General features: G+C 37.0%; 1 long non-coding RNA gene across 1 annotated transcript; it reads left to right on the forward strand.

Annotated features, from left to right (window-relative positions):
* The first annotated feature begins 3,991 nt into the window (after positions 1-3,991).
* Positions 3,992-21,269, forward strand: LOC120876170. Its single transcript, XR_005724119.1, has 3 exons — positions 3,992-4,003; positions 4,952-4,955; positions 21,155-21,269. It is a non-coding gene; the product is annotated as an uncharacterized LOC120876170 (long non-coding RNA).
* The last annotated feature ends 1,378 nt before the right edge of the window (positions 21,270-22,647 follow it).

The following is a 22,647-nucleotide window of genomic DNA, read 5'->3' on the forward strand; positions in this document are numbered from 1 at the left end:
CTATTCCCAATGTTTTTTTTAAAAAGTATCTGGCATAGAGCATAAAAGAATGAATACATTAATGAAAAAACAAGTAATTAATTGCATTTGCTTATTGCTATATGTTGAAAAATATTATCTTCTCTAAGGTGGTGGGAATATGGATATTCTCCATGTTTCTATTTTCTAGCTTTAAAAAATAATGCACATGTATTTCTCTGTTAATTTTGCAAAATAAAATTTTTAAACAGAAAAAAAGAAGTCATCTGACTGTTTGCAATAGAAATGATGGACATTTCAGTATGAAAGCCTATGCTATAACCTTCAAAATTTTAGTATACTTTCTAACTGAATTAATTCTAATAGCCCATAAATTTTGACTATGTCTGGGTAGATACATTCATTGCATGCTATATTTTGTACTGTTTTTCACTCACTGTGTGGTGATCACAGTATTTATATTTTGTGCCCTGTTAGACTGTAATCACTGGAATCCATTACTAGTAGGGTTTCCAGATTGGTACATAAAATACAGGATGCCTAGTTATATTTGAATATCACTGAAATAAATTATATTTTAGTATTAAGTATACCCCAAGTACTTATGGATCATACTTATCTCCTAAAAATTCAATGCTTCAAATTTAACTGGACATCTGTATTTTATCTGGCAACTGCAATTACTAGCATGAATTTACTAAACTGTTCACCTCACAGTTCTGAGAGCTTTCTTTTCCAAATCAGAATCAGGCAACTTAAGCCTGACCACCTTGCCCTGTGCTTTGCTGTTGACGTACTTGACCACTAGAGGGATTATTTCACTTTTGTTTTGGCTCTTTGTAAAAAGTAAAGCCAAAAGATAGGAATGATTAAATAGGAGCCCTTCCTTACCTTAACTCCAGTAAAAGAGAGGGTAGAAGACACATAGTTGGATTAGAATTTTACTTTGTGAAGGAGCCTTGAATAATGATTTGCTCTCTGTAATGGATTTAGTCACTTGTTTCAAGTATTAACTCACCATCATGAAACAGTAGATGGCCTGGTGTGGAATGTGCCTACAGAGCTCTGTTTATGGGGAAAATCTTTGCCAAGGGCTGTGTTTATTTCTCTTTTCTAATTAACCATTTGGTGGAGATATTTTTGGAATTTCCTGTGGTGAAAGTTACTTGGTTGAGGATTTGATTTGAAACCTATGTGGCTTGTGTAGTACAGCCAGCATCTAAGCTCTTGGTTTATTATGGTTTTGTGTATTGTCCATTGAGACATAAATAAAACAATTTTGGACATGAATGAAGGTCCCATAAGTTACTTCAAAAATTTGCCTGTACAATAATAGTGATTACTCTGCTGTACAAAAATGTGTAACTTGGTCTGATACATTTCTTTTTCATCTTAATATTCTTATTTAATGTTATATTTACTTCTGATTTTAATCCCAGACTAAAGCATCATCAGTTGATGTATATATGAGTCACTATATCTGACAAGGCATTTAAATTTATCCAAATGCTTCTTAAGATATGGGCTTTTGATTTTCAAAGCCATTTGACTCATTAACCAGAGTAAAATTCTCATATGCTGTCTTTTAGTTCTCCTATTTGGTCCATAAACTATTCCTATCTTTGACTTTCTAAAGATAAGTACAACTCTGTGAGGAAATTGCATTCTTAGAATTATTAAACTAGAGTGAATGGCAAACATTTATAAAGAGAGTAAATATTAAAAGAACAGTCAGTGTGGTGTAGAGCTTAGATTAAATAGTATTTGGTTTGCTTTGTTCTCTTACCTTTCAAGTTTTGCTTACTCAGAGGCGCCATATGAAACAAAAATGTCCGTTATTGTGTACATATCAAGTTAGTAAGAAAGAAATGACACCTCTTGAATAATATTAAGTGCCCAGTGTCTGTCCTCAACGCTATTTTTCCCAGCTCAAGTAACAACAATAATAGTAATAATAAGAATTACAGTTAATAGTTTCAAGCACTTACGATATACTAGGAACTTTTAATATAATATTTTACTTTTTCTTCCTATTCATGGAGAAGAGTGATTATGTTAAAATTCTTCCATCAGATTGTAAGTTCTTCAAGGATACTGACCATTTTTTAATCTCTGAATTCCTAGTAACTAACACAGTTGTTCTATTTCTTCAGTAAGAGGAGAGTAAATAAATGAATAAGTGAAAGAGAAGACTACTTTACTTAAAATGTTAGAGAATAATATTTACTGGATCATTTACAGGATTTAGTCAAATCTGACAATATATAAAAATAATATTTATTTTCCTTTCACTCCATGGGAAATAGATGGAGAAACAATGGGAACAGTGTCAGAGTTTATTTTTCTGGGCTCCAAAATCACTCAGATGGTGACTGCAGCCATGGAATTAAAAGACGCTTACTCCTTGGAAGAAAAGTTATGACCAACCTAGATAGCATATTCAAAAGCAGAGACATTACTTTGTCCACAAAGGTCCGTCTAGTCAAGGCTATGGTTTTTCCAGTAGTCATGTATGGATGTGAGAGTTGGACTGTGAAGAAAGCTGAGTGCCGAAGAATTGATGCTTTTGAACTGTGGTGTTGGAGAAGACTCTTGAGAGTCCCTTGGACTGCAAGGAGATCCAACCAGTCCATTCTGAAGGAGATCGGCCTTGGGTGTTCTTTGGAAGGAATATGCTGAAACTGAAACTCCAGTACTTTGGCCACCTCATGCGAAGAGTTGTCTCATTGGAAAAGACCCTGATGCTGGGAGGGATTGGAGGCAGGAGGAGAAGGGGATGACAGAGGATGAGATGGCTGGATGGCATCACTGACTTGATGGACATGAGTCTGAGTGAACTCTGGGAGTTGGTGATGGACAGGGAGGCCTGGCATGCTGCGATTCATGGGGTCTCAAAGAGTTGGACACGACTGAGCGACTGAACTGAATTGAATTTATATTTTGGAATATATACACAAAATAAAGCATGATATACTGACTAATCACAACCAACAATCCAAATTAGATCTTAGTTTACTGCTAATAACTCTCACTCACTTTTATTTTCTTCCCCTCATTTAGTTCTTGTTCCCCCCCCACATAATGATTCCTATGAAATTCTGATTTATCATTCCATCATTTTTATCCTTTATATTTTTATTACATACATACATGTGTCTAAAGAATGTACTATTAAGCTTTACTTGCTTTTGAGATTTATAAAGTATGGTATCACACTAAATGAATTCTGCAGAAATATGCTTTTTTTAATTCAACATTAAATTCCTAAGATTCATCCATATTTTTGCATACAACTGTAGGTCATTCATTTTTACTACTGTATAATATTCCACTGTGCATATAAACCATAGTTTATTTCTTCTCCTGTCAATGGATTTTTGTAGCTTTTTGTTTTGCTGGTAAAAAAATAGTGATGCTATCAATATTCTTGGACATGCCTTCCTGCTCACGTGCTAGGAGTTCCTTCCGATATATGCCTATAATTAGAATTCCTGGGACAAAGTGTATGTGATGTTAATGTCAAATGATCTAAGGTGGCCATCACCTTATCTTCTTGGGTGAGTAAGAATTGAGAATCCAAAGTTACACAAATTCAAATTACTTACCTTGTTTTTCTTTTTAGTGTTATGACCCAGAGACTATATATCTTGTTAAAGAGCAAATTCTAGTAAGGACAACATCTTAAGGCATAAAATTAAGTGTTCCTGGTGATAGTTTATGATATACAAAGGATATTTATTGCATAACATCTGTGAGTGATGTTTCTGTAAACCAAAAGCCTAAACTCTGTGGTGGTGGCAAAAATACAGAATGCTAGCATTGCCCTGAAGACTTTGTAATTCCAAGAGCTTCCCTTCATCTAAATCCCCCTGAACACAGAAGCACTATTCTGAGGAAATAAAATGACAAAAGTATTTCTGCTCCATTTTGTTAGGGTGGAGAACAGTTCAATATAGGATAAACTGAGCTAGCCAATTATTTCCAGGATATTTTTCCTTTTTCATAATTTATCCTTCTCAAGATTGTGGGCTGGTCTATCATTATAGTGTAAGAAATGTAAAAAAAAATCTGTTTAATGCAACTGGTTTCTAAAAGAGTGTTTATCCACATATGTTCTAAGAAAATGTTAATGTAGATAATTATATACATACAGTCATATCTTTATAAGGCATCTTGGTATGTCTGCTACAGATTGGAAATTTTAACTGAGGAGAATCCACATATTTTAAGGAAGATTTCATCTGACCTAAAATTCTGATCTATTTGGCAGATTACTTCCCTATAGATTCCAATTATAATCCAGGTTCTTGAATTGACTATATTGTTCAGATTCAGACAAAAAGTGATATGGTGTAACGATGGTACCACAAAATAGACCTACTATGTAAGAAACTACTGGTGTTCTGCGTATATGCAGGAGTCACTCAAGTGTTGCATCTGTGTTTTTGAATTGATCAAATCATTGGTCTTTTGTTTGAAATTTGTCTTTAAATTTCATATTCTCAACATTTGGAATAGGTAAGAGGGCTGAATAAATGAAAATTGATCTATTCTTTAAAGTACTGTTATTGAGCACACACCAATGTGCCATGTTCTGTACCAGATGCTATGGCAGTAATAATTAAATTTAATAATAAATGTTTAACAAGTAATTAATTATTAAAATAATTAATTTAATTTAAATAATTGAATTTAATTAATAGTTGAATTTAATAATTAATAATATTCAGATTTTAAATTATTACAAATTTTTTTGATAAAGTTTGGTTCACACCTTATCCGTATTGTTTATAAAAGTGTTTGCTACTGCTGCTGCTAAGTCACTTCAGTCATGTCCGACTCTGTGTGACCCCCTAGGTGGCAGCCCACCAGGCTGCCCTGTCCCTGGGATTCTCCAGGCAAGAACACTGGAGTGGGTTGCCATTTCCTTCTCCAATGCACAAAAGTGAAAAATCAAAGTGAAGTCGCTCAGTTGTGTCCGACCCTCAGCGACCCCATGGACTGCAGCCTACCAGGCTTCTCCATCCATGGGATTTTCCAGGCAAGAGTACTGGAGTGGGGTGCCATTGTTTAGCACATAGTAACTGCTCAATTAATATTAATTCCATGGACTATCACCATTTAAAGTAATAAATATAAAACTGAATATAAAATATATTAAGCCAACTTAATGATATTCAATACATAGTGACCAGAAATAAATGAGAGAAACTCAACCAGTGTCTGAAAATATTGCTTATGGAATAACAGAAGAGTTAAAAAGGTAGAGTTCTATTCACCATAGCTGTGCTCAAGATATTTTATTGTCAAAATGGCCCCTAAAATAATATTGGAGATGAAGATTTAGTGACTGCAGATTATGAGACACAAGGTTATTTGAGTACCTGTAAGGTTCTTAAAACAATTTGCTCTAAGTCAACTTGGAGCAAGGTTATGATTAAACTTTAACCCAGATTTGAAATGCATTGTTATATACATTCATGCCTAATTTATAATGAATTTCTTTAAAGAGCAAGATAGAAGATGGTAAACTAAAAAATAAGTCTATCTATCTATCTTTTTCTTACAAATATTTGCTCATATTTTTCCAGGGAAAGCATTAAGCCAAAAAGGAAATAGTCAATCATTCACAGCATATAAATACCAGTAATCAGTGGTGGTCATAATGCACTGTGAATAATGAAAATTCTATTAATTACTTGTGAAAGTGTTCATGATTTGTAAAATGGTCTTCATACATGTTTTTTCACTCATCTTTCCCTATATGACTTTATATAGCATAGCATCATACACACCAAACACATAAGGAAACTGAGGCCCATTTCAGTTGTGATTTCCCTAGTCTTTTATGATTAATAACTTGCCATTTTTCTTTCACTGTTGGCCTTATCAATATCATTTCTTCTATTATTGTTGTATGTGCTACATTTTAACTTAGTTTAATCATAATATACATAAAAACTACATAAAAGTTTATATTTGGCTTGCTTGCTACAATATATATTTGTGTTATTACTTAAGTTTTTCAATTATTATCCTAATTATCTGTGTCATATTTTATTAAAAGGATGTGAGTCACTTACTCCATTCATTGAAAAGCATTTACTAAGCTCTTATAATGTTCAAGGCTGTAGGCAGTGAGGATATAGCATTGAACTAGGCAGTTTGTTACTGTCAGGAACTAAAAAGTTTTTAGAAAGTATTTTCTAATATGTGATGCATATGGAAAAACAACACTGCTGGCAGTGTTCATAAAAATTGGCCTGCTCCCTATGATATTAGGTAAAAGAGATATTTTAAAAATGACCCTTGACATATGAACTGCTTTTCAAATAGATTGAAAAATGTAAATAGTCATTGAGTGTGTAATAATATTTAATTACTCAAATTCTTATCAGCATTTAACTGTATACTTTTTAAATAAATGTAGTTTTTCTCTCATGTGAAACATCTATTCATGGCTCAGTCCATTTGGATTTTGATATATAAAGGTCAAGATAGAGAAATCCAACAATATTTATGAAGAATCTATTTTTACTTTCCTAATTTTATGAGCTTTTCCACATATCTAACTCACATATATTTAGACATGCTTCTGTCTTAGTTATATTTAAATAGCTAAATATACTAAATTCTAAATGTGGCTTAGTAATATCTGTTTAAATCACATTGTATTTAAATACATTTAAACATCTGATAAGGCACTTTGCCCCTATTCATCATTCTATTCAAAAGTGTACTAACTTTTCTTGATCATTTATTTACTTTGTTTTAGTGAAATATTATCATTTTCTTTATAGAAGTTCTATATGTAAGATTTGTTTTACTCATTACATACACATGCACAGGTTATGCATTTTTGTTTTTGCTATTATTAATGGACATAGTTTCTTTACAATTTCTAAATAGCTTTTTGACAATATGTCAGAAACTTCAAGGTTTGCTTATATATTTTCTAATTGGCCAATTTACTGAACATTTAAGTTTCTTGACTTATTTGCTTTGACTAAAAATTCAAATACAAAATTATGGTTTTGAATAGTATGCAACAACTTGTGATATTCCAATCTTTGTGATGAAGACAATTGGGCAATAATTAAATTTAAAAATTAAACCACTAGATTGCTGTTGAAGCAATGAGAGCTGGAATGGAAAAAATTCAGCTTCAGGGAGAACTACAGTGAGCTGAATCGTTCTGGAGAGGCTTTAACCTAGGGATTTGACCTGATTTGTGGTAGAGGGCGAGAGACCAAGAGTCTGGGCTTCATCTGGGAAATGACTGACACGAGGTGCATAGAAATTAATAAATATTTTAGTAGTTTTATGGAGATGAAGACAAAAAATTGAAGACCTCTAAAGCATTGTTGCTTTTTTGCCTAAAAACTTAGCTGCATTTTGAAATTGTATGTAGCAGCAGGAAATATGATATATTTTCCTCCTGAGAATCATGCTGCAGGTTAACAAATTAAATGCTTTGAGAAGTCCTCAGAAACAAAAGACATTTAACTTTGCTATCCTGTAATTTTCCAAGCTTGTTTAAAGGGTTCTTCATTCACAACAAAAAAACATTCTATTGAGAGTGTAGCAGGCAGGAAGGCCAGGGGCCTCCAGATGGAGGAAATAGGCTGCAAATGTCAGACATTTTTTATCTCTCTCTTAAGCAGCAGGAGAAAACAAACAAGTGTTAAATTTTTTCCCCTTTTCTACACAAATTTAAAAAGAGGTTTCTCTTAAAATTCTGTGTTGCCATAATGACACCTGGTTCCACCTGAACTTAACTTTTCTCAAACATTGAGCTAACCAATGGGTTTTTCTTACGGAAATGTTCCTCTTAACCTATGTTAATGAACTATGTATTTACCCTAGACTCTGTCTTTCTTCAAGTCTGTTCCACCTAAGACTCAGAACCAACTTGACAAACACGTATGTTTTACTCATACATTGTTCTCCTAACTATGTTAATGAAACTACATATTAACTTGGAAACCTGCCTTTCTTCAAGATTCATGCCAATCATTTTGTGACCCGGGGTGGCTCACGTGTTGCCAATGTTGTCTCAAAACACATGTTGTGGGTGAGGGGCCTGGTGCCACTCTGAATTTTGAGACATCTCCTTTCTATAAAACAGCTTGCTAGTAGCTATATAACATCCAGATAAGACTTGCAGGGAGGAATGCTTTCTGCTCCCTTCTTGATGCTTATGTTAGAAGCTTTCTCTGTCTCTTTTATATTTTAATAAAACTTTATTACATAAAAGCTCTGAGCAATCAAACCTTGTCACTGGCCCCGGATTGAATTCTTCTCCTTCAGAGGCCAAGAAGCCCAGCATCTTTCATGGCTCAGCAATAACCTTTCACTATCAAATAGTTTGGGAAATGCTAAGCGACATCATGCCAAATGTACACAAGTGTTGACTGACTATGACATGTCTGAATATATACTCTAGTTGAATCTATTAAGTTGCACATCAATTTATCTTAAGCATTAAAGGAAAAACAGTCTCAAAACAAACGCATACTTTATTAAATGAAAATTCGTGTTTTGACAATATAACATAATTTTTCATTTTGCACTGATACTAAAGGACAGAAATAACATTTTATGCCTTTTTTAACAAAATTTCTATTTGCATAAATTGAAAATTTTAGAAATGAATATCTTGGAGAACATCCAAAAATCTGTTAAGAATTACACAGTTCAGTTCATTTCAGTCGCTCAGTCCTGTCCAGCTCTTTGCAACCCCATGGACTGCAGCACGTCAGGCTTCCCTGTCCATCACCAACTCCTGGAGCCTATTCAAACTCATGTCCATTGCGTTGGTGATGCCATCCAACCATCTCATCCTCTGTCGTCTCCTTCTGCTCCTGCCTTCAATCTTTCCTAGAATCAAGGTCTTTTCCAAGAAGTCAGTTCTTCACATCAGATGGCCAAAATATTGGAGTTTCAGCTGCAGCATCAGTCCTTCCAATGAATATTCAGGACTGATTTCCTTTAGAATTGACTGGTTGGATCTCTTTGCAGTCCAACGGATTCCCAAGAGTCTTCTCCAACACCACAGTTCAAAAGCATCAATTCTTCAGTGCTCAGCTTTCTTTATGGTCCAACTCTCACATCCATACATGACTGCTGGAAAAACCATAGCTTTGAGTAGATGGACCTTTGTCAGTAAAGTAATGTCTCTGGTTTTTAATATGCTATGTTGCTCATAGCTTTTCTTCCAAGGAGCAAGCATCTTTTAATTTCATGGCTGCAGTTATTATCTGCAGTAATTTCGGAGCCCAATAAAAGAAAGTCTTTCACGGTTTCCATTATTTCCATATCTGTTTGCCATGAAGTGATGGGACCTGATGCCATAATCTTTGTTTTTTGAATGTTGAGTTTTAAGCCAGCTTTTTCATACTCTCCTCTTTCACTTTCATCAAGAGGCTCTTTAGTTCTTCTTTGCTTTCTGCCATAATGGTGGTGTCATCTGCATATCTGAGGCTATCGATATTTCTCCTGGCAATCTTGATTCCAGCTTGTGCTTCATTCAGCCTGACATTTTGCATGATGTCCTCTGCATATAAGTTAAATAAGCAGGGTGACAATATACAGCCTTGACATACTCCTTTCCCAGTTTTGAACCCATTTGTTGTTCCATATCTGGTTCTAACTGTTGCTTTTTGATCTGCATACAGATTTCACAGGAGGCAGGTAAGGTGGTCTGGTGTTTCCATCTCTTGAAGAATTTTCCACAGTTTGTTGTGATCCACACAGTCAAAGGCTTTGGCATATTCAACAAAGCAGAAGTAGATGTTTTTCTGGAACTCTCTTGGTTTTTCTTTGATCCAGCAGATGTTAGCAATTTGATCTCTGGTTCCTCTGCCTTTTCCACACATTTTTGTCTAAAATTGCAATATAATATAGTATAATTGTATGGAATTATATTAATTTAGTTAATTCTAATAGAAAGAAGTATAGGTGTATGACAAAAGTATGAAGCAGAAACTAGTGGCAACAAAATGCATAGGAAACTAATGGGATAAACCTGAGTTTAATTTGAATAGACTCAAGCAAAGCATAAAAGAGACACAAATAAATTACATTTCTATATACTAGTAATGAACAAAATGAAAATAAAATTTTGACTTAAGAATTCCATACACAATAGCATCAAAAAGAATAATTTATTCGGCAATGAATTTAACAAAAGAATTGAAAGACTTGTATATTGGAAACCAAAAAATATGGCTGAGAGAAATTAAGGCATATTTTAAAAAATAAGATTTGGGGAAAAGAATTGATAATTGATTCAAAAAGTGACGTGAAAATTTAAAGAGACTAAATAAGCCAAAGCAGTAGAGAAAAATTAAAAGTCAGACAATTTGCACATACTATGCAACTACAGTAATCAAGACTTGTGTTGTCTGTCAAGAAAGACATTTATGTCAATGGAATGGGATAGAAATTCCAGAAATAAACATTTACATTTATGTTCAATTGCTTTTCAGTAAAGCTGTCAAGAAAACTCAATGGTGAGTGGATAGTCTTTTCAATAATTATTGCTCAAAGTATTGGGTATCCATATGTCAATAAAAGAAAAATATAGCTTTGACCCTTATGTCACATCACATATAAAAATTAACTCAAAATTGATCATACACCCAAATGTAAAAGTGAAAGCAATAAAACTTCTAGAAGAAAGCATAGGAGAAGCTCTTTATGACTTTGAGATAAGCAGAGATTTCTTAAGTATGACACCAAAAACCTGATCTATAAAAGCAAATGATTGATAACTAGGATCTCATCAAATGAAAGCATTTTGCTCTTTGTTGTTCAGTCCCCAAGTCTTGTCTGACTCTTCACAACCGTATGACCTGCAGCAGGCCAGGCCTCCCTGTCTTCCACTATCTCCCAGAGTTTGCCCAAGTTCACGTCCACTGCATCAGTGATGCCATTCAATCATCTCACACTCTGTTACTCTCTTATCCTCTGCCTTCAATCTTTCCCAGCGTCAGGGTCTTTTTCAATGAGTCAGCTGTTTGTATTAGGTGGTCAAAGTATTACCCTTAAAGTATTTTGTTCCTTAAGAAACACCATTAAGGAAAAGACAAGCTAAAAATTGGGTGAATATGCTTGCAAATGTGTAGTTGATAAAGGAGTTGTATCCATAAGATGTAAAGAACTATTGCAACTCAATAGTAAACAATCCAATTAGATCAATCATTTTTTTTTAATTGGCAAGAGATTTGAACAGACATTTTACAGTGAAGATATATAAATGACTAAAAATGCTCACAATTAGCTGTCCAACATCATTAGTCACTGGAAAATGCAAATTATGATCACAATGAGAAACAACTTTATATTCACTAGAATGACTGCAATCGAAATTGAAAAAACTGTCAACTGGAGCTGTTGTACAATTCTAGAAGAGCTAAATGGTACATTTACTTTTGGAAGCAACTTGGTAGTTTTTTTTTTTTTAAGTTAATATGTACAATTTATAAATTCCTCTTCTTGCTAAGCAAAAAGGACTTTTGATTTGGGTGGGGAGGGGTGATAAAATGTTCTAAAACTGCACTATGTTGGATTGCACAATACTAAGAATTTACTAAAAAATTATTGAGCTGTACATTTGCAAATATTTAAAGTGTATGTCAGTAAAGATGTTATGCTACTACCATAACAAAATAGACTTTGAAAGACAAATATTTTGAAAACAAAAAAACTGAAAATGTAAAGCAAGCATCACATGAATTCATTATTCGTTATTCATATAACTTTGCGCTGTTTCATTTGTTGGGAGCTAGAGATAATCCAGTTAAAAACTTATTCTACATTTTCATTCGTTTCTATGCATATTTTGATTTCTTTTTTTATTTCTTCTGTGATTTGTTGGTTATTCAGCAGCGTGTTGTTCAGCCTCCATATGTTGCAATTTTTAATAGTTTTTCTCCTGTAATTGAGATCTAATCTTACTGCATTGTGGTCAGAAAGGATGCTTGGAATGATTTCAATTTTTTTGAATTTACCAACGCTAGATTTATGGCCCAGGATGTGATCTATCCTGGAGAAGGTTCCGTGTGTGCTTTAGAAAAAGGTGAAATTCATTGTTTTGGGGTGAAATGTCCTATAGATATCAATTAGGTCTAACTGGTCTATTGTAACATTTAAAGTTTGTGCTTCCTTGTTAATTTTCTGTTTAGTTGATCTATCCATAGGTGTGAGTGGGCTATTAAAGTCTCCCATTATTATTGTGTTATTGTTAATTTCCCCTTTCATACTTGTTAGCCAGGACATGGAAGCAACCTAGATGTCCATCAGCAGATGAATGGATAAGAAACTGTGGTACATATACACAATGGAGTATTACTTGGCCATTAAAAAGAATACATTTTAATCAGTTCTAATGAGGTGGATGAAACTGGAGCTGATTACATAGAGTGAAGTAAGCCAGAAAGAAAAACACCAATACAGTATGGTGTATGGATGTGAGAATGTGTATGGAAGGCTGAGCACTGAAGAATTGATGCTTTTGAATTATGGTGGTGGAGAAGACTCTTGCATGCATATATATGGATATTAGAAAGATGGTAATGATATTCCTGTATGTGATAATCCTTTTGCTAAAGAGACATAGATGTATAGAACAGTTTTTTTGACTCGGTGGGAGAGGGAGAGGGTGGGATGATTTGGGGGAATGGCATGGAAATATGAATAATATCATATAAGAAACTGATCACCAGTCCAGGTTCGATACATGATGCTTGGGGCTGGTGCACTGGGATGACCCAGAGGGATGGTACAGGGAGGGAGGTGGGAGGGGGATTCAGGATGGGGAACACGTGTACGTCCATGGCGGATTCATGTTGATGTGTGACAGAACCAATACAATATTGTAAAGTAATTAGCCTTCAATTAAAATAAATAAATTTAAATTTAAAAAGAAACATTCTACAGTGAAGAAATTGGATTTTATTTTACATAGATCTGACGAAAGCTTTCTATTCCACATTAGTAGTCAATTTCTGTCTTGTAATTATCATTACTACAAAATGAGTCCTGTACATTTTGAGTAAGTTCCAGAAGAGTGCATACAACAGGTATACTTTCAAAAATTAAAATAACTTAAAAATATACTCCTAAGAAATGTATGGATGTGAGAGCTGGACTGTGAAGAAGGCTTAGCGCTGAAGAATTGATGCTTTTGAATTATGGTGTTGGAGAAGATTCTTGAGGGTCCCTTGGACTGCAAAGAGATCCAACCAGTCCATTCTGAAGGAGATCAGCCCTGGGATTTCTTTGGAAGGAATGATGCTAAAGCTGAAACTCCAGTACTTAGGCCACCTCATGCGAAGAGTTGACTCATTGGAAAAGACTCTGATGCTGGGAGGGATTGGGGGCAGGAGGAGAAGGGGACGACAGAGGACGAGATGGCTGGATGGCATCACTGACTTGATGGACGTGAATCTGAGTGAACTGCGGGAGTTGGTGATGGACAGAGAGGCCTGGCGTGCTGTGATTCATGGGGTCATAAAGAGTTGGACATGACTGAGCGACTGAACTGAACTGAAGAAATGTATACATGAAAAATTATATGAAAAATAAAAATAATAAGAATATCACCAGTTTCAGGAAAGTGTTAAGCTTGAGTAGGGACAGGTAGAGAAATGGGATGGGGAGGAGGCAGATGGAGAAATTGGTTATACTCCATGAGTCCCATTGGGTGGTGAATTCATAGTATTTGTTATATTAATAATAAATATAGGAGAGAGATTTGTTCAAGATGGCAGAGTAGAAGGACATGTACTCCTCTCCTCCTGTGAGAGCACCAAAATTGCAAATACCTGTTGAACAAACATCAACAGGAGAATGCTGGGACCCACCAAAAAAAGATACCTCACATTCAAAGACAAAGGAGAAGCCTCAATGAGGTGGTAGAAGGGCACAATCACAATAAATCACCAGGTGGGCAACCCACAAACTGGAGAACAATACTACCAAAGAAATTTTCCCACTGTTGTTCTGAACCCCATGCCAGGCTTGTCATCCTGGTGATCTGGCAAAAAGACTAGGAATCCCCAGGGAATCTTGATAGCTTACAGTGAATAACGTTGAATTCATGATCTCAGAAGAAGATTTCGCTTCAGGATCAGGGACCAGGCTTGATCACTCAGGGCTTTCGTGTGGCAGAAGTTTTATTACAGTGAAAAAGGACAGAAAAGCATCTGTCATAGACGTCAGAATGGAGATGGAGCGTGCCCCCCTCATCAGTCTTATCAAGGCCTTATATACTTTTACCAAACCCACTCTGCAACATACATCTTAAATTAGCAAGATTAGAACTACAAAGGAAGGTTTTACCAGACCTATTCCCACAAGCTACCTCTTAAGAGCACATGATTAGTCAGAAGTTCAGTTCAGTTGCTCAGTCATGTCTGACTCTTTGTGACCCCATGAACTGCAACACTCCAGGATTCGCTGTCCATCACCAAACCCAGATCTTGCTCAAACTCATGAGCATTGAGTAAGTGATGCCATCCATCTCATCCTCCATCATCCCCTTCTCCTACTGCCTTCAATCTTTCCCAGCATCAGGGTCTTCTCAAATGAGTCAGTTCTTCCCATCAGGTAGCCGAAGTATTGGAGTTTCAGCTTCAGGATCAGTCTTTCCAATGAATATTCAGGACTGATTTCCTTTAGGATTGACTGTTTTGATCTCCTTGCAGTCCAAGGGACTCTCAAGAGTCTTCTCCAACACCATCGTTCAAAAGCATCAATTCTTCGGTGCTCAGCTTTCTTTATAGTCCAACTCTCACATCCATACATGACTACTGGAGAAACCATAGCTTTGACTAGACAGATCTTTGCCAGCAAAGAAATGTCTCTGCTTTTAAATATGCTGTCTATGTTGCTCATAGCTTTTTTTTTTTTTCCCAAGGAGCAAGCGTCTTTTAATTTCTTGGCTGCAGTCACCATCAGTAGTGATTTTAGAGCCCCTCAAAATAGTCTGTTGCTGCTTCCATTTTTTCCTCATCTATTTGCCATGAAATGATGACTGGATACCATGATCTTCATCTTTTGAATGCTGAGTTTTAAGCCAGCTTTTTCGTTCTCCCCTTTCACATTCATCAAGAGGCTCTTTAGTTCTTCGTTGCTTTCTGCCATAAGGGTGATGTCATCTCCATATATGAGGTTATTGATATTTCTCCTATCAATCTTGATTGCAGCTTGTGCTTCATCCAGCCTGGCATGTCACATAATGTAGTCTGCATATAAGTTAAATAAGTGGAGTGACAATATACAGCCTTGGCATATCCTTTCCCGATTTGGAACCAGTTGTTCCATGTCCAGTTCTAACTGTTGCTTCTTGACCTGCATACAGATTTCTTAGGAGACAGGTAAGGTGGTCTGGTATTCCCATCTCTTTCAGAATTTTTCACAGTTTGTTGTAATATACACAGTCAAAGGCTTTGGTCTAATCAATAAAGCAGAAGTAGATGTTTTTCTTGTACTCTCTTGCTTTCTCTATGATCCAACAGATGTTGGCAATTTGATCTCTGGTTCCCCTGCCTTTTCTACATCCAGCTTGAATAACTGGAAGTTCATGGTTCACGTACTGTTGCAACCTGGCTTGGAGGACTATGAGCATTACCTTTCTAACATGTGAGATGAGTGCAATTGTGTTGTGGTTTGAACATTCTCTGGCATTGTCTTTCTTTGGAATTGGAATGGAAACTGACCTTTTCCAGTCCTGTGGCCACTGCTGAGTTTTCTAAACTTGCTGGCACATTGAGTGCAGCACTTTCACAGCATCATCATATATGACTTGAAATCGCTCAACTGGAAATCTATCACCTCCACTAGCTTTGTTCGTACTGATGCTTCCTAAGGCCCACCTGACTTTGCATTCCAGAATGTCTGGTTCTGGGTGAGTGATCACACCACCATTGTTATTTGGGTCATGAAGATCTTTTTTGTATAGTTCTTCTGTGTATTCTTGCAACCCCTTCTTAATCTTTTCTTCTTCTGTTAGGTCCATACCATTTCTTTCCTTTATTGTGCCCATCTTTGTAGGAAATATTCCCTTGGTATCTCTAATTTTCTTGAAGAGATCTCTTGTCTTTCCCATTTGATTGTTTTCCTCTATTTCTTTGCATTGATCTCTGAGGAAGGCTTTCTTATGTCTTCTTGCTATTTTTTGGAACTCTGCATTCAAATCAGTATATCTTTCCTTTTCTCCTTTGCCTTTCACTTCTCTTCTTTTCACAGCTATTTGTAAGGCCTCCTCAGACAACCATTTTGCCTTTTTGCATTTCTTTTTTTTGGGGATGGTCTTGATCCCTGCCTCTGGTACAATATCGTGAATCTCTGTCCATAGTTCTTCCGACATTCTGTCTATCAGATCTAATCCCTTGAATCTATTTGTCATTTTCACTGTATAATCATCTGTACAATTGTCAGAAGGTTCTTGTTAAAAATGAGAAACATGTCCTCAAGTAACCTACATTGTTGTTATATAATCATTAGTACAGAGCTTAAGGAAAAACATACCCTTCAGCAAGATGAGTTGTTTTGTTATGTATTCATTAGCTCAGGGCTTAAAGAAAATAACGTCTTATGTGACTAAGGCTAAGGAAAGTAGAAAAAAAAAAAGTTTTTCCTTTTCTTCTCCTTGAGAGCCCCAGACATCTTTCACCTCCTTGGGAACCCCAGATTTTTTATGAACCTACCTAAAAATTATCTCTCTCAATATGACTTTGAAGACAAGCAAGATTTGATTACAGGATTTCTGCAGGACTGGGGGAAACAGAGATTCCACTATTAGAGAGCACAAACAAAATCTTGCATGCATCAGGATCCAGGGGAAAGGAGAAGTGACCCCAAAGAAGACTGGATAAAACTTATCTGCTAGTGTTGGAGGGTCTCCTGTGGAGGCATGGGTCTGCAGTAGCTTGCCACAGGGACAGGGGCACTGGCAACAGCAGCCCTGGAATACGCCCCTTGGTGAAAGCCCTCTTGGAGTTAACTCTACCACAGAGCCTGTAGATTTGAGCACTGAGTCACCTCAAGCCAAACAGTTAATGGAGAGGGGACACAATCTCACTCATCTGCAAAAAAAGAGGCTTAAAGTTTTACTGAGCATAGCCATGTCCACCAGAGCAAGACCCAGTTTTTCCCACTTTCAATCCCTCCCCTAATCTTGTCTGAGGAGTCCTGACAAATAGCTGGGAAAAGAAGAGAAGTGAAAGGCAAAGAAGAAAGGGAAAGATATACCCAACTGAACGCAGAGTACCAAAGGATAGCAAGGAGATATAAGAGAGCCTTTTAAATTGAACAATGCAAAGAAATCGAAGAAAACAGTAGAATGGGAAAGACTAGATATGTCTTTAAGAAAATTAGAGATACCAAGGAAATATTTCCTGCAAATATGAGCACAATATAGGACAGGAATGACAAGGACCTATCAGAAGCAGGAGCAATTAAGAAGTGGCAAGAATACATGGAACTTAATGGCCCAGATAACTATGGTGGTGTGGTCACACACCTAGAGCCAGATATCTTGGAATATGAAGTCAAGTGGGCCTTATGAAAGAAGCTAGTAGAGGTAATGAAATTCCAGCTGAGTTATTTCAAATCCTAAAGGATGATGCTGTAAAAGTGCTGTGCTTAATATGCCATCAAATTTTGAAAACTCAGCAGTGGCCACAGGACTGGAAGAAGTTAGTTTTCTTTCTAATTCCAAAGAAGGGCAATGCCAAAGAATATTCATACTACCTCACAATTGCAGTCATTTCTCATGCATCAAGGTAATTCTCAACATCCTTGAAGCGAGGCCCAACAGTACATGAACCAAGAACTTCCAGATGTTCAAGCTAGATTTATAAAAGGCAGAGGAACCAGATATCAAATTGCCAATATCTATTGGATCATAGAGAAAGCAAAGAAATTCCAGAAAAACATCTATTTCTTCTTCATTGACTATGCCAAAGTCTTTGTGGATCACAGCAAACTGTGGAAAATTCTTAAAGAGATGGGAATACCAGACCACATTACCTGCCTCCTAAGAAGGCATGTATGCTGGTCAAGAAGCAACAGTTAGAACCAGACAGAGAACAATGGACTGGCTCCAAATTGGGAAAGGTGTATGTCAAGGCTGTGTATTGTCACCTTGCTTATTTAACTTCCATGCAGAGTATATCACGTGAATGCCAGCTGGGTGAAGCACGAAAATGAATCAAAATCGCCAGGAGAAATATCAATAATCTCAGATATGCAGATGATAACACTCTAATCTCCTGGCGTACTGCAGCTCATGAGTTCACCAAGAGTCGAACTTAGAGACTGAACAACAGTAGCAACAATAATCCCTCCAATCAGGAAGGTTACACAAGTCTCTTAGCCTGATTCACCAGAAAGCATAGAGATGAAACAAGAACTACAATCTCCCGACCTCCTGAACAAAATCCACATCACAGAAAATGAATCAAAATGAAAAAGCAAAGGGTTTTGTCCCAGATTAAGGGACAAGATAAAATCTCCCCCCCACCAAACCACTAAATGAAGTGGAGATAGGCAACATTCCAGGAAAATAATTCAGAATAATGATAGTGAAGATATTCCAAGATTTTGGAAAAAGAATGGAGAAAATGTAAGAAATACTTACCAAAGTACTAGAACTAAAGAACAAACCATCAGAGATGAGCAATACACTAGAAGGAATCAATAGCAGAATAACTGAGGTGGAAGAGCAGACAAATGACTGCCACATAACAGAATACAGAAAAAAGAATGAAAAAAAAAATGAAGACAGCCTAAGAGACCCCTGGGGCAACATTAAAGGTACCAACATTCATATTATATGGGTACCAGAAGTAGAAGAGAGAGGAGCTGAGAAAATATTTGAAGAGATAATAGCTGAAAAGTTCCATAACATTGGAAAGGAAATAATCAACCAAGTCCAGGAAGCACAGAGTAAAAGGCAGGATAAACTCAAGGAGGAACACACAGAGAGGCATAGTAATCAAACTGACAAAGATTGAGACTAGAGAGAACAAGAGGGCGGAGGAGTAGGTGGACATGGAGTACCTTTTTCTCCATGGATACATGAGAAATAATACACCTTCAGACACAGAAGTGCATGTGGAACACCAGCTGAGAGTGGACAGGAGTACCTGACCAGCGGAAAAGAGTATATAGAACCACGCAAAACTCAGGAGGATGAAGGAACTGGTGGAAAAGTGGGAGTGTTAGTAGGAATGGACCTACCCTCAGCGGGTGGGGGAACTGAAGCAGGGGTCTGATCCCCACATCGGGGCAATTGTCTGAATCAGAGGAGAAACATTTAAGGCTGAGAGTGAAACAGCTCATCTGTGACAGCCTAAATGGAATGAGAATCAGACAGTCCTTGCCTCAGCCATACATACCCTGGACAGGGACACAGGTTCCCTGGAAGGCGCAGCAGCTGGGAGCTGGAGTTCAGGAATTGTGGAGCAATCCCTGGGCGAGGGCTGCTGTTGACTGTGGAGAAATGTATTGAGGGGATGTGAGGGAGGAGACTGTGATGGGAAATGCCTGTGGAAGAAAGCAAGGTAGCCATGGAAGCAAGGAGATACTGCTGCGTCATACATAGAGGGTGGAGCCATCACCATAGCCTCTCTCCCTACAGGCCAGCAGCCTCAGCTGAACAACAGAGAAACTGGCCCATCAATCGCCTGAGGCACTGAACTACAGAGTAGGACCCCAAACAGGGTGCCCCTCTAAGTGCTTGATGAGCTGAACTACAGAGTAGGACTCCAGCCGGGGGGCACTTCTATGTGCCTGATGCTCCGAACAACAGAGAAGGACCCCAGGCAAGGGAGCCCGCTAAGTGCCTGAATGGGCAGAGCGACAGAGAAGACTTACTTAAGAGGCTTTCTGATCACCAGCTACAAGAGGCTTGAAAAAGACTCTGATAGGACCATAACTCCTGCAGCAGAGGCAGGCTGTGTCCCTGCCCACTTGGCGACACCAGGGTCCCTGCAAGCCAAGCAGCTGTGCCACCTTCATGCTCAAATCTCACTGAGGCAGAGTTGCCACAGGCAAAAAAACCTTGAATCTATGTGCACAGGGTCATTTTGGTCCTGTCTGACTCTTTGCGACCCTGTAGAATGTGGCCTGCCAGGCTTCTCTGTCATTGGCCAACCCTGGTTACCATACCCTTCTAGACCACTATATTTACTGCTGCCCTAGCTGCCAACTCCCCTCATTACCTGGCGTTGCCATAATCCCTGCAACCCAAGCAGCTGCAGCACCTCCACCCCTGGCCCTCACAGGGTCAAACCCGAGTCCTCCAGGGCAGCCTCAGGAGCTAACCCCAATGGCTGACCCACATGCAGAGGTGGAAATAAAACCACAATTGAAACCCAGGAGCAGTGGGACTAAGGAAAAAGACCCAAAACCTTACCACCAACTGTACAAGCTGCAGATTAAACCCACACAATCAACTAGGCAGACTCTGTGTCTATGGAATTTAACGAAAGGTCATTGAGAGTGCCCCACAAGAGAAAACGCACTCATTCTGATAGATGTGGACATTAGAGGCAAAAACACAGAATACTAGGACCAGATTAGAATCTGAGCTGCCCCCACAATAGGTCCAGAGATCAGCAGTATTGGAGGGCATCCTAGGGAGGTGAGGTGGACTGACTCCCAGCAATGGAAAGGACTCTGACAGCAGCGATTCAGGAAAAACATTCATTATTCTTATGTTTTGACTTGTTCTGTAGATTCTTTTGGATTTTTTCTTTTTCTTTTTTTCTCCTCCCCTCCCCTCCCCTCCCCCAACCCCCCCGGTCTGTTGTAGCTGTCAACTTTATTGGCACTATGAAATCTAATTGAGCTTTTTCTTTTTCTTTTCCTTTTTTTCCCTCTCAATCACATTTTTTATTGTTGTTATAAACGTCTGCCTCTACATTGGGCTTTTGCAATTCTGGGGAGTTTTCCTTTTTTGTTGTTGTTGTTTCTTTTCTCTTTTTTAATTTTTTAAACCTATTAAAATTTTCTCTATGTTTATTCCTTTGTTTGCTTTTCCTATTGTACTTTTCCCCTTGCAGTTAATCTTTAATGTATATAAATCTTCTTTATCTACCTCTATTTAACTTTGCATATCTATTTTTCTTTCTATTCTTTCTTTCCTTTCCTCTCAATATAGTGGCTTTTTTTTCACCCATTGCTTTATTTCCTAATTGGCATCTTGCTTTAGTCTTGTTTTCCACTTTGTGCTTTAGTTAGTTTTGTTCTGATAGACATAATTTTTGGTTTCTTTTGTTCACTGGGTCAATCTATTGTACTTTATTTTTGTTGGGTTGTTTTGATTTTGCTTATGGGTGTATATGTATATATGTATGTTCAGTCACACTTTTTATTGTTGTTATAAACCTCTGTGTCTATGTTAGGCTTTTGCAGTACTCTAGAGTTTTAATTTTTCCCTCTTTTTTCTTCCTTCTTCCATTTTTGTTTTCTCTTTTGTTATAATTTTAACTTCTAATTTTTAAAATCTATTATATTTTTTCTACATTTATTCTTTTGTTTGACTTTCCTACTGTTCTTTTCCCTTTGCAGTTAATCTTTAATGTATATAAATCTTCTTCATCTACCTATATTTAACTTTGCATATCTATTCTTTATTTCATTTCTTTCTTTCCTTTCCTATCAACAGATTTGTTAGTTTTGTTTTTATTGCTTTATGCCCTACTTGGCACCTTGCTTTAGTTTTGCTTTCCATTTTGTGCTTTGGTTAGTTTTGTTCTTAACTGATAAATATAATTTTTTATTTCCTTTGTTTTCCTGGTCAATCTGTTGTACTTTATTTTTGTTGGACCATGTTGACCTTGCTCATGGGTGTATATGTAGATGTGTATATTCCATTAATTTAAATATTATTTGCATGATTTTATAACTGCCATTTGTTTGGGGTTCATCTTTGGTTTCTCGCTTTTGGATATTTTTTTTAATCTCACTTAATACCATGACACCATGAGTGGAATCTTTGTTCCTGAACGGATATCAAGCCCCAAGCTTTTGGAGTGGGAGCACTGATGCCAAGAACCTAGACTACCAGAGAACTAACCCTAGGGAATATCAAATTGTGATAACTCACACAAAGGAAACCACTTGACTACAAGACCCAGAATCATCCAACCACCAGTAGCACCCTGTGCAGGATGCCTCATCCAAACAGCAACCAAAACAAAAATACAAATCCAATCATCAGCAGACAGGATTGCCACCTCACTCAACCTTTTCCATCAGAGGAAAAACAAACAACAAACAAATGAAAATTCAGCATAAATCTCACCCTATACAAAGCTTACACAAACCACTAGACCAACCTGAGGAGGGCAGAAACCAAAAGGAAGAAAGAATTCAACCTTGAAGCCTGGGAAAAGGAGACCTCAAACACAGTAAGTTTAAAAAAATAGTGAGAAGGCAGAGAAATACTACAGAAATGAAGGAACAAACTAGAAACACAGAAGCCCAAATAAATGAAGAGGAAGTAGGCAAACTACCTGAAGAAGCATTCAGAATAATGATAGCAAAGATGATAACCTTGAAAACAAAATGGAGAAAATGCAAGAATCAATTAACAAAAACCTAAAAGAATTAAAAAATAAATATGCAGAGATAGACAGAACAATTACTGAT

This window comes from Oryx dammah, unplaced genomic scaffold (assembly GCF_014754425.2).
Source record: "Oryx dammah isolate SB20612 unplaced genomic scaffold, SCBI_Odam_1.1 HiC_scaffold_17, whole genome shotgun sequence".
Lineage (NCBI taxonomy): Eukaryota > Metazoa > Chordata > Mammalia > Artiodactyla > Bovidae > Oryx > Oryx dammah.